This window comes from Salvelinus namaycush, chromosome 24 (assembly GCF_016432855.1).
Source record: "Salvelinus namaycush isolate Seneca chromosome 24, SaNama_1.0, whole genome shotgun sequence".
NCBI lineage: Eukaryota > Metazoa > Chordata > Actinopteri > Salmoniformes > Salmonidae > Salvelinus > Salvelinus namaycush.
In genome coordinates this window covers 15697846-15709218 of record NC_052330.1, presented here as the reverse complement: position 1 = coordinate 15709218, position 11373 = coordinate 15697846, and positions in this window count along the sequence as shown.

Below are 11373 nucleotides of genomic sequence, written 5' to 3'. Positions count from 1 at the left end.
GGCACATACTTTAAAAAGTTTATATTTAGTTTCAGGATATTGGCAAAACACCATCAGGGGGCATATTGATCACAAAGTTCTACATTTAAATGAGAGATTCAGTTTAATCCTTTAGGCTATTTTCAACAAAGATTGCGGGAATGGGGTTTTCCCACAATTGCAAACAATGGACTCACCCATTTTAAGAATCCAGGAATCCGGGGGCAGTTTGGAGGGGAACTTCCTCATCCCCTTCTTGTGGCAGTTGACCTCTGACCTTTCAGGGCTGGTTTGCTTGGTGCATTTACATACATCGGGACAGTTCTCTACAGCCTCTGCCACCCAGATCACCAGCACCGCTAAGCAGGCTACCAGCTGCATGCCTACTACCCCCACAGGGAAAAGAAAGTATTCAGCACTTGCAGAGTGATTCAGTTTGAAGATTTAGTTTGTGTTGGAAGGATGATTAGAAATTCAATTTAAAATAATCCCATTGAAATTAGATGAGAGTTTTAAGAATTAACATCTTGCAGACACGCTCTAAAAAATATCCAAGTGCAGAGTGAACGGCTACACACCTACAGTTTATGTTAGCTAGAAGAGACCAATCAATATTTTCTCATCAGCACATACCTGAACAGTTGGTGCAACTTGTTGGAGTATAAACCTCTTCTTTAAGCTGTCTACTTTGTTTTGCCTCTCAAAGTGAGTGTCAGATTTTCTTAAGCTGCCTGTTCTGCTGTCGTGTAACTACCTGCTAGTCAGAGTGAATTAGCCTAGACGTCTGCCCAGCAGCCACAGCAGCCAGCCTGTAAAACTACCAACTCAGCACATCTGCAATGTCACAGTCCCTGGAGAAAAATGGCATTCACAGATTATGGATGTGAGCCACCTCACACAAATGGAGAAGTCTCCGCCAAGTGAACTCCTCCATGCCCCAGAGGAGTGCATGGGGGCGTGTGAGAAAACATACATCCCAGTCACTATGTGCCAGTGAGTGTGTGTGCCAGTGCGTTTGTATTTGTGTGCATGTTTGCATTTGTGCGTGGGTGTGTGTGTTTGAGAAGAGTCATGGGCCTAGCGTAAAGTGTGTTTGACTTGGCCTGGGAGCCAAGAGGACTGATATACCAAATACGCACAGAGTGATGTCATGGAGCTTCTGAGGTATCAAAGACATAGAGAGAGGATGGTGGGTATGTCAGAAGGCATGGCTCCCTGCCACCCTGACAGCCAACGTCATGGAGATTATACTGAGGTTATGTGACTCGTGAGGAGCCCAGCAGCATCACACAAACAGAAAATAAGTCACTCTCTCAACTGTAATTCCTTATGAGGGGAGAGGAGCCATCACCCATGTCACTCTCTGATACACAGGGCCCAGTGCTGAGAGAGGGAGGGGGAGAGCAGCCCCCCCCCCCCCCCCCCCCCCCCCCCCCCCCCGGGTGCATGTTTAGTTCTTTGCCCTAGCACTACACAGCTGATTAAAATGAGCAACTCACCATCAAGCTTTGAATATTTGAATCAACTGTGTAGTGCTAAGGAAAAATCTAAACATGCACAGAGAGAGAGAGAGAGAGAGAGAGAGAGAGAGAGAGAGAGAGAGAGAGAGAGAGAGAGAGAGAGAGAGAGAGAGAGAGAGAGAGAGAGAGAGAGAGAGAGAGAGAGAGAGAGAGAGAGAGAGAGAGAGAGAGAGAGAGAGAGAGAGAGAAGGGGAGACAGGGAGAGGGAGAGGCCAAGCTCACTCAGTAGTGATGAGGGATTACAGAGACACATGTTAAGAAAAGCTTCAGATTGACATGTCTGCTGACTGAGACGATTTTATTGTATGATAAGGATGAAGCTCTTTTCAAGTCTGGCCAACAACAACACAAGCCATCTGCAGCAGCATAATTATTTTGTTCTGACTGAAGGCTCAGATAAGCAGTCACACCACTCAGCTCTTCTTCACTGGAGGAGAGAGAGAAGCTCAGCTAACACACTGAGTTTTGCGGAACACACACTAACTTTTACTGCAATATGATGTCATTCACAAACTCTACTCAACTCAATGTGGTGGGCTGGGCAATCACTTGGCATGGCTGAAATCAACGCCTGAAGTATCCCAATCATAGCCAATTGTGATCAAATGCTGTTTCTATCAAGTGGTTCGCCTCTGTTTCTAGTGCATACTGATAGGGGGAAGATGTTAACAGCAATGTGTAAGGTCTTGTAAAGGCGTAGATGTGAGAAGTCTCTATTGAACAGAAAGCTAGCTGTCTTTACATCCAATTAATGGAGTGGCATTGATTTCTCTCCCATTTCTTTGTTGCTCTAATAGTCAGCTCCATATCAAGTATCAAGTACTCTGACTATATTTCTTCTCCACTGCACACCTGTAGGCTCTAATGCACACATAATGCCTTCTGTTTGGTCACAGCCACACTTCAAACATCTCAGAAAATGATTGTTTTCACTGCTGGTTTCAGCTTGAGGGTTTAACCAACCAGATTTCACAATAGCAATAGCCATTCTTAAAACATTCTTCTTTGTCATCTTGCTCATGACTTTGTCGCAGTGTCCTTAAGGTTCTGTTCAAGTTTTACTTTGTAAAATAAATCATTGTTTGTTCATGGTTTTATTATAGATTGCCCTAAACCCCTTTGTGTCTCTAAGGTAATGCCATCCTTCACACTATCTCTGAGAGAGCTCTGCTCTCTTACAAACTACAGTGAAAAGTGGTTTGTCACAAAACGCAATACATAATAAAGAACATTGTCTCAGCAACATGCTCCAAACCACTCTTCACTGTCAAACACTTCATTTTATTTCACCTGACATAGCAGTAGGAGTCGGAGAAGTAGGAGTCTAAGAGACCATTGGACTATTCTCAGTATTTGTATGAAATATGCATTGTGCTAAAAGTGAGGTGTGATACATCTGAGTTCTTTATTGTTATAGTCTTCCTGTAGATGCTTGAAAGACAAAAGCTCTGGTTCTCCTATTAAAAGACGTGAGATAACTTTCCTAATGACAGCTCTTTAGGTTTTCAGTAGACAGCTGTTGTGTCTAATGATACTCACTTAAGCGTGGCAGCCCTTATTCCCTATGTATGACATTTAGATGGCTGAGAGAGTCAACCATTGTCTACTTAACAGAGAAATCAAGCGCTGCTATCACTAATGGATCTTCCTCATTATCCTCCTTACTACTCTCACACTCAAGTTCAGATTATCTTTCGCTCTACAATTTGAGTCCCCTGGATCTGACATAGGACCCCTATTGAATACAATTACCATGGCAATATAAGCATCTGCAGCTCAGGAGTGATTGTGGCTCACTTGCATCATCTGGTGGCTAAGTGTATTATCACTATAGCATTATATTAACCGTCACTCAGAACCGTCCTATACCCTACAGTATATATTGTTATTAGGGCCAGGTGTTTGTTTTGTGGAGGGTTTCTTTGACCGGTGTTTCCAGTATTATCCACTGGGTTTGCTTCAGGCAGAAAATAGTAGGAAAGGCTCTTTAATTGGCACAAGCTGTCTCCAATCAATCATTCAATGCCTGGCAGTGGGTGAGTGTTTGGTGGGGGGATCGCCTAAACCAGGGGAGGCGTAGCATACAAATCTTAATCGCACAAAGCCTATTATTTGGCAGGGAATACGATTTGTAGATCAGGGATTCTGCACATCACTTTGCTTAACCTGATCCTTTCCACATTGGCAGTGACTCAAATCCAATTTTTTTGCAATTCTGTCTTAAATCTGTTATTTTCCTGCAGTCTGAACAGCCAAAAAGCACATGTAATTGTATATTTCAAGTCAGATACAAATCTGATTCCTGACCATGTGAACTAAATGGTTAAATCTGCCCTCAAGTGTTTTTTAGACTGTTATTTAGGATATCTTGTGCTAGCTACTCTGTTGACAGTTTGACAAGAACATGTGGTAGCTGATTAGTTTGTTAATTATTTAAACAAATTAGTGAATGTGCTAGAAGGCTAAACTAGTTGCCTGCCTTGGCTAGCTACTAGCTAGTTGACTGCCTTAGGCTAGCTAGTTGACTGCCTTGGCTAGCCAAAAAATGATTTGTTTTGAAAGTTGGATCACCTTTGGGGCTTTAGAAGTGTTCTTACACCGATTTTGAACATTCAAAGCAACTGGGAAACGTCCATGGTAGGCGTTGTTGTCACTTTAGCTTGCTACATAACTTCTGAGTGATAGGGAGCACCACCACCAATCATCCTACACCAGGGTTTCCCAAACTCTGTCTTGGGCACCCCAGGTGCACGTTTTGTTTTTTGCCCTAGCACTACACAGCTGATTCAAATAACCATCAAGTTTTGATTATTTGAATCAACTGTGACGTGCTAGGGCAAAAAACAAAATGGGGACCGAGGACCGAGTTTGGGAAACCCTGGCTTACACCATTGTGCACACACCCATCATTACTATGACAATTAGCATAGCCATGTCAGCAAATGACCGCTGTCTGAACACACACATCTGATTTGGTCACTTGTAACGTGTTGTTTGGACAGTCATTAGCCCTATTCCAAAGGATATGAAAAACAAAACGGATTTGATCATTAAGACCTGCAGTGTAAACAAGGCTCAACAGACTCAACTCCTTATCACTGGAGGTTATAAAAATGGGGCTATAAGGACCGTTAAAAGGGAGAGACTATGAATCCAACCAGAAAATATAAACAATTCCAAATCTAAATAGGCTATGGCTTGAAAAAAGAGCGCGCCAATACCCACTGAGTCGCTCTTTGCAGACAACAATATACAAAAAATGCAGTTTAGCATTTAGATTATAAACGGAGACAGGTTAGACAGCCATCTGAAATACATTTTTAAAAACACATTATGCAGTCTCAGAAGAATGCGTCTACCTTAGAAGGTTGTGGAAGCTATAGCGAAACAGTCTTTACATAACAAGACATCAACCAACATAAACATTTCACAACGTATTCGTCTGTTCTTAAGATATGGGTATGATAGGCCTTTTTATATCAGAAAATGTAGAGGGAAATGTAGACTATTTTCAGAACATAAATGCCTATTTTCACTTTCTATAGAAAAACCAACCCAACAACTTCTTCAACTCTGTTAAAACCGCAGTATTTGGAGAGAAGCGCTTCTCCGCCTCCACAATGCGCGCGTAAAAGCGCAGGTACTTGGAATGATAATCTGAGACTGTTGAATAATTCATTGCCTGTAAATGCACTGTATCAACCAGAACAACTTTAACGTCTTCACCCAGCTCTCCTACAAAGATGAAGAATAGTCTATTGGTCTTGTGTGTCACTGGATTCGTCCGTTATTATGGAGATACTTTCAGTTTTTTTAACCAGACTGCCTCAATTATTTTGGACGTCTTTTAAGGAATGCGCGCATTTTGAGATTTGTCCATTTTTTCGAGAGGTGTTGTTGGCGCTTGCAAAAGCCATATCCTCAGCATTTACGTTTTTTACATATATTTCTATAGAGAATGAAAATGTCTACTTTGTTGATAAATAGACTACATTTTCTTAGATAAAATGCCTATTAGTCCCATATAATGTTGATAACAGACAATAAGTTAAATATTTGTGTTGATAATGTCCTTAAGATAAATATTTTATTTGACGTCAAACCACATGTTTGGGAATTTATTTTGGACAAATTAGATAATTATGTTAGATGGTCATGGTATGCACGAGTGACAATTCACATGTGGTGTGAGAAGGTGCTATATATCGACCTCTTGAGGTCGGATAATCAAAATGCAGGGTAAAAAAATATATATACGTATATCAAATTTAAAAAAATAATCGCCTGGCCCTACCTATAATTCCCTCCTAGAGAACTGTATTCTTGACCTTGTTTGGATTAAGCTTCCTGCTGTTAATAGATACATAGCTGGTTGTTTAAGTATTTCTGACCCTGCTCAGTAGCAGATGTCTGTTTGGCGTTTGGAATGAATTTAAAGGACTCGCAGCTTGTGGTCGAATAAAAAGGGATTTTAACTGGATTCTTAAACTGCCTTCTTTCTTTTGCTCTCTCTCCATCTCTCTCTTTCTTTTTTTCTCTCGTCATCATCTGAGCCTATTCTAACACAATCTATGCTTTTATAAGAATGGCTTAAAAACAGGCCACTTCCAAACATTATACTAGGTCAGGAGTAATGGAACACTCAATTGTCAATTACTTCAACAGGGAGGTGGTCTAGATTAATTGAAAGCGGATTTGGGTGACTTGAAACAAACAGACTACAAAGAGACATTCGCCACTAAAGCCTGAAATATTCATTATTTCAACACTTTAATCTATCATAAATATTCAATTTGCTTTTTTGGGGATGATAGCGCCACATATCACACCACAGGTCATAGCCGCTAGAAGTACGGGTGCTTAAGGTCCTGCAGTACCCCCTTCTGGTGAGATGGTAAAACTAAGAATTTGTGTTGTTGCAATAACAAACTATTATAACGCTTTTTCTTTAGCATTTTTTAAATATAAATGATAATGGGATTGGTGTAGGGGTAGGAGAGAGAAAAAAACCATGGGTATTTATATATGGAGCCCATTCTGCATGGAGAGCTCTCAGCTCTGTTTTGTAAGCAGTGTGCCCTTATCTATTCAGTTCTTATCTATTCAGCTGTGGGGGTTTGGAGTCGTACACGCTCTGCTGTACAATAGAGAGTTTCGTTTGGTTAAATTGGGTCTCTCTCCCTCTCTGTCCCTCTCCCCTCTCTTTGCCTTTCCTCCCACTTGTGGTGGATATCAAGTGATGTGGAGCAGTGCTCGCAATTACTTCACTTATATTTTCTAGTAGTTTACAATTCTAAAATGGGCGACAAGGGAATGGGAACAATATCAAATAAGGAACATGGCATTCTCTCGCCCTCGACTCGAAGGCCTGCTCCTGCCCATGTCAAACATGTACACTTACATGACCAAAAGTATGTGGACACCTCTCCGAACATCTCATTTCAAAATCATGGGCATTAATATGGAGTTGGTCCCCCTTTTGCTGCTCCACTCCGGCTTCACAGTAAACTTCACTGTAGGCCTAATTAATCCATGCATTAACATAAATGAATGTAACCAAATGAAGGGGACAAAGGGTACATGTACTACTAGTGACATGTAATAAGGAATTACTAAAAAAAATTAACAAATAAAAGGGCAAACAATTAACACAATAAACAGTGAATGTGCAAGAATTGGCGGGAGACAGGCTGCTCAGCACATTCTGGAGAGAGATATGTCAATGTCTTCGCCCCCCTCCCTTCTTCTTGTTTCAACATTTTAAATTATACTGAAGATGCATTATGTTCACACATATTTTAGATGCATTGCTTTTCACTGACAGATGCATCTGAATAATCACCTAGGCTTATTGCCAAACACTGCCCAAATTGCGAGCTTTCCAACTATAGGCTTATAGGTCTACACACTTGTGATTTTAAACAATCCACAGCTTTACAATAAGCTAATGATTCTCTGTGGCTAAGCCATGGTCTCTGGTGAAGTATTTTGAATGATTTGATTATTTCTGTATAGACAGGAGTAATTATATAATTTAGTCACATTTATTTCAATTTACTTTAGGATGCAGTGACTACTGTTACCGAATCTTATCCTATGCTTAGGCTACTCATCACATTAGGAATTGTATTTTATTCTTAGCCTGCAAATACTTTATTATAAAGATGATATTTTTCAACCAATAGTTTTTCCCCAAGAGAGTTTTCAAATATATTCCACAAACATTACAGCAACTCCAGTCCTTTTCATAATATCATGTTTTACTCTTTATAATCCCCAGTGAAGGCTCTGGCTCTGCTGAAAATTGGCAGCAGCCAGGAAAGGGGGAAAAAAGTATTTTATGTAAGGGAAGAACAAACAGTGAAGGAGAAAAAAATCACTGAGCGTTCTATGATTCATTTTTTCTCACTTCAAAGTGTTCTTAGAATCAATTAGCCTTGTCAAAATAACAGCCTTTCTGTGTTCTAGTGGAACTTTCTCCCTGCTGTATTCCACAAACCTTGACCTCCATGTTGTGATTCTGAGTAAACACCACTGAATGCAAAGCAGTGCTACTTTACTTTGATGTTATAAAATACTATTGGGCAACATAATGAGGCTGACCTTTTACTGAATATATAAGTCATTTTAAAAAGTGAGTAAATCTCTGATGCTATGCGGCACACTTTAGATTTGTCTGGGGACCATATATGCACAGGAAACGTGTCGCCTTAGGAACAAATTGACAGTTTACTGATGGATGCCAAGGTTAGCCAGACTTCACAAAAAAATTAACCGATAATTAAAAAAATTAAAATAATGTATCTTTCGGCTCTCTGTACTTCGAGAAAGCATCCAAGCGAGCGAAACAGCTCCCCTCTTTCTCAACATATGTAGCCCATCTGTCTGATGCTGTCTGGTCAAAAAGAGTATGACACTGTTGCCGCCCATAGCATTGTATGCAAGGGAAGCCAGTGAGCATTTGGCCTCCCTTGATATATTTGTTAAATTAAATAATAGCGAATCAGAATTGAGCCAAATTGAGTGAGCTCAACTGTAAATGGTCCTGGCGCACCAAAAAAAAGTCTCAAGTTAAGCAACTTTGGATTTGGATTCACACCAATCACATCAAAAGCAGAACGTCATTTACAGAAGAAAAAAAATTGTTGCATCTTGTTGTCCTCCGGTGGCTAGCTAGCTAGCTAAAATCATCCCTTTCCTAAATTAGCCATAGATGGAGATAGGGATTTGGACTTGTGGTTTTACTTAATTCTCCGTACTGGCCAATTATTACAAAGGCGATTCTGATCCAACCATAAATTCATACATTGTTGTGACCCTGGCCTGAGAGGATGGAAGTTCAATATGTAACTAGATGTAGTAGACTAGCTGGCCTGGCCCATCGTTGCCCATGAAAGGAAGTTAGACTAGTGAACAAGCATTTTAGCCAGATAGCCTGGGACAATAAAAACTAAAAGTGTGTACTGTATGACAGAGTCATAGACCGTTTCGGCAACATGAAAGAGAGGAGGATGGCATTGGCGTTTCTCTACAAGTAGGGTCAACATGTTTTTTCTACTTGCATTTATGCGCGCGCATGCAGTACACACACAAAATCAGTACCATGGAAATGGTGCTGGAATAGTGGAGGCAGCTCCTGTTTTCTGTTTGACTTGCGGTAACTCTCCGTGGTTCTAAATCAATTGTTGTTTAGTAGTCCGAAAATGTCGTCAACATTAACTTGCTTGACCATGCTGTAGGTCATGTAACTGTTATTTACATGCAAAATGCTTTGTGGACTTCACCAGACAGATGTTGCTCTCCGGTTTTCTGATGGAACAAAGAAATGGTTGAATTTATTCTACTACTGTGTCTTCTTATTGTCTCGGCCTTAGGCCTATATATCACAGTGGCAAGGCATATAAACTAACAAGTTATAGAGCAAACAACTCAATTACCACAACACATATTTGTTTTATTTCTTTACTTACCTATTTTTCACCTAACACCTTTTTTGCACTATTGGTTAGAGCCTGTAAGTAAGCATTTCACTGTAAGGTCTACCTACACCTGTTGTATTCGGCGCACATTACAAATAAACTTTGATTTGATTTGACATAGGTTGTAATATGACTTTTTTTTCCTGGCTTGTCTTCCCAAGTGACTTTACCCACGTAACGCTACTGCTGACGGCATGCAACATATTTGTGACCTACTGTATGCCTAGAAACTGTCAGGAAAGTGGTGGAGTCAAAGTATAATCTGAACCCTTCTTAAAATCTTATACACACTCAAAGCAGACTGCATCTGTAATTAAAAAGTTACTCATACAGTATGTCATCACTATTGTGTTGATTGATTCATTCCAGTCACTAATATTTTCTTCAAAAGGCCTAGGTAGCCTAGCCACCCCAGGTTTGAATATAAACCAAATTTGATCACATTCACATTTTCTCTTAACACAAATAACTGGGCCTATTTTAGGCTTTAAATACATGAGGATTTGTTTACCCTGGCCCAGATAGGATCAGAGCACATAGGCTTCTCTAGGCTACCTGCAGCTGTGGTTGTCAATCAGTAGGTTACACTTGATCAGACAGAAACACAGAATAATTGTGCACGAGTTGGCAAATTAGTCAAAACAACAGTACTTTGGCCTCCATCTCATTGATATTAAAAAATAATAAAGATCCTCTCTCCTGCGGGGCCTATTGCCCAATCTCACTGCTCACTGCTCTATTAGCTATTCGTTTGGAGTCGGTTTTTACCATCTGTTATTTCCTTTGACCAGACAGGTTTTATAAAAAATAGACTTTCTTTCTCAAATATCAGACGACTCTTTAATGTTATGTATAATCCTTCTATCTCAAAACTCCCAGAGATTATAATCTCTTTAGATGCTGAGAAGGCTTTTGATAGTGGAGACGGGCTAACTTTTTCATACTTTAGAGAAATTTGGCTTTGGCAAAAAAATCTATTGCTTGGATCAAGTTACTTTACACTTCTCCACTTGCATCTGTCAACCCGAATAACACCCACTCAGACTATTTCCATCTTCAGAGGCACGATACAGGGTTGTCCAATGCCTCCCTTCCTTTTTGCCATCGCTATAGAGCCCCTCGCTGCATTTCGATCCAACCCACATATAAAGGGAGTGATCAAAGGTGGCATCAAACAAAGGGTCTCACTTGCTGATGACTTGCTTCTCTATTTCTCAAACCCTAATGTATCTTTACCCATTGTGCTATCTTTAATGCATTTGGTCTAGTCTCTGGTTAAAAGTTAGATCTGAAGAAGAGCTAGCATTTCCCTTTAAATGCTGCAGCCTTTCAGAGTGTTCTCAACAAATGTACATACTTGGGGGTGCATGTTACAGACAAACTTGAAAGCCTTTTAAAAGCTCATTTTACACCTCTCCTTACTAGGGTGGAGCAAGATTTTGAACGATGGCCACTACTCCCGCTATCATTAGCTGGTCAAATTAACTCTGTTAAAATGAATATCATTCCTAAATTCTCCTACCTTTTTCAATGTATACCTATTTTTATTCCCAAATATTTTTTCTGCAAACTCGATGGGATTATCTCAGACTTCATTTGGAAGTCTGAGATAATGCCCCCTAAGGGCCTAAACACTAGGGGGCATGATCCTATCTAATTCCAGTTCTATTATTGGGCTGCCAACTTCCATGTAACTCAGTACTGGATCCGTGCAGATACCCCACATACAGTGCCTTCAGAAAGTATTCTTACCGCTTGATTTACTCCACATTTTCTTGTGTCACAGCCTGATTTCAAAATTGATTAAAAAAAAAGCTCCCCCAGCTACATACACTGCCCAATAATGACAAAGTGAAAACATGTTTTTAGGAATTTTTGCAAATGTATTGAATCTG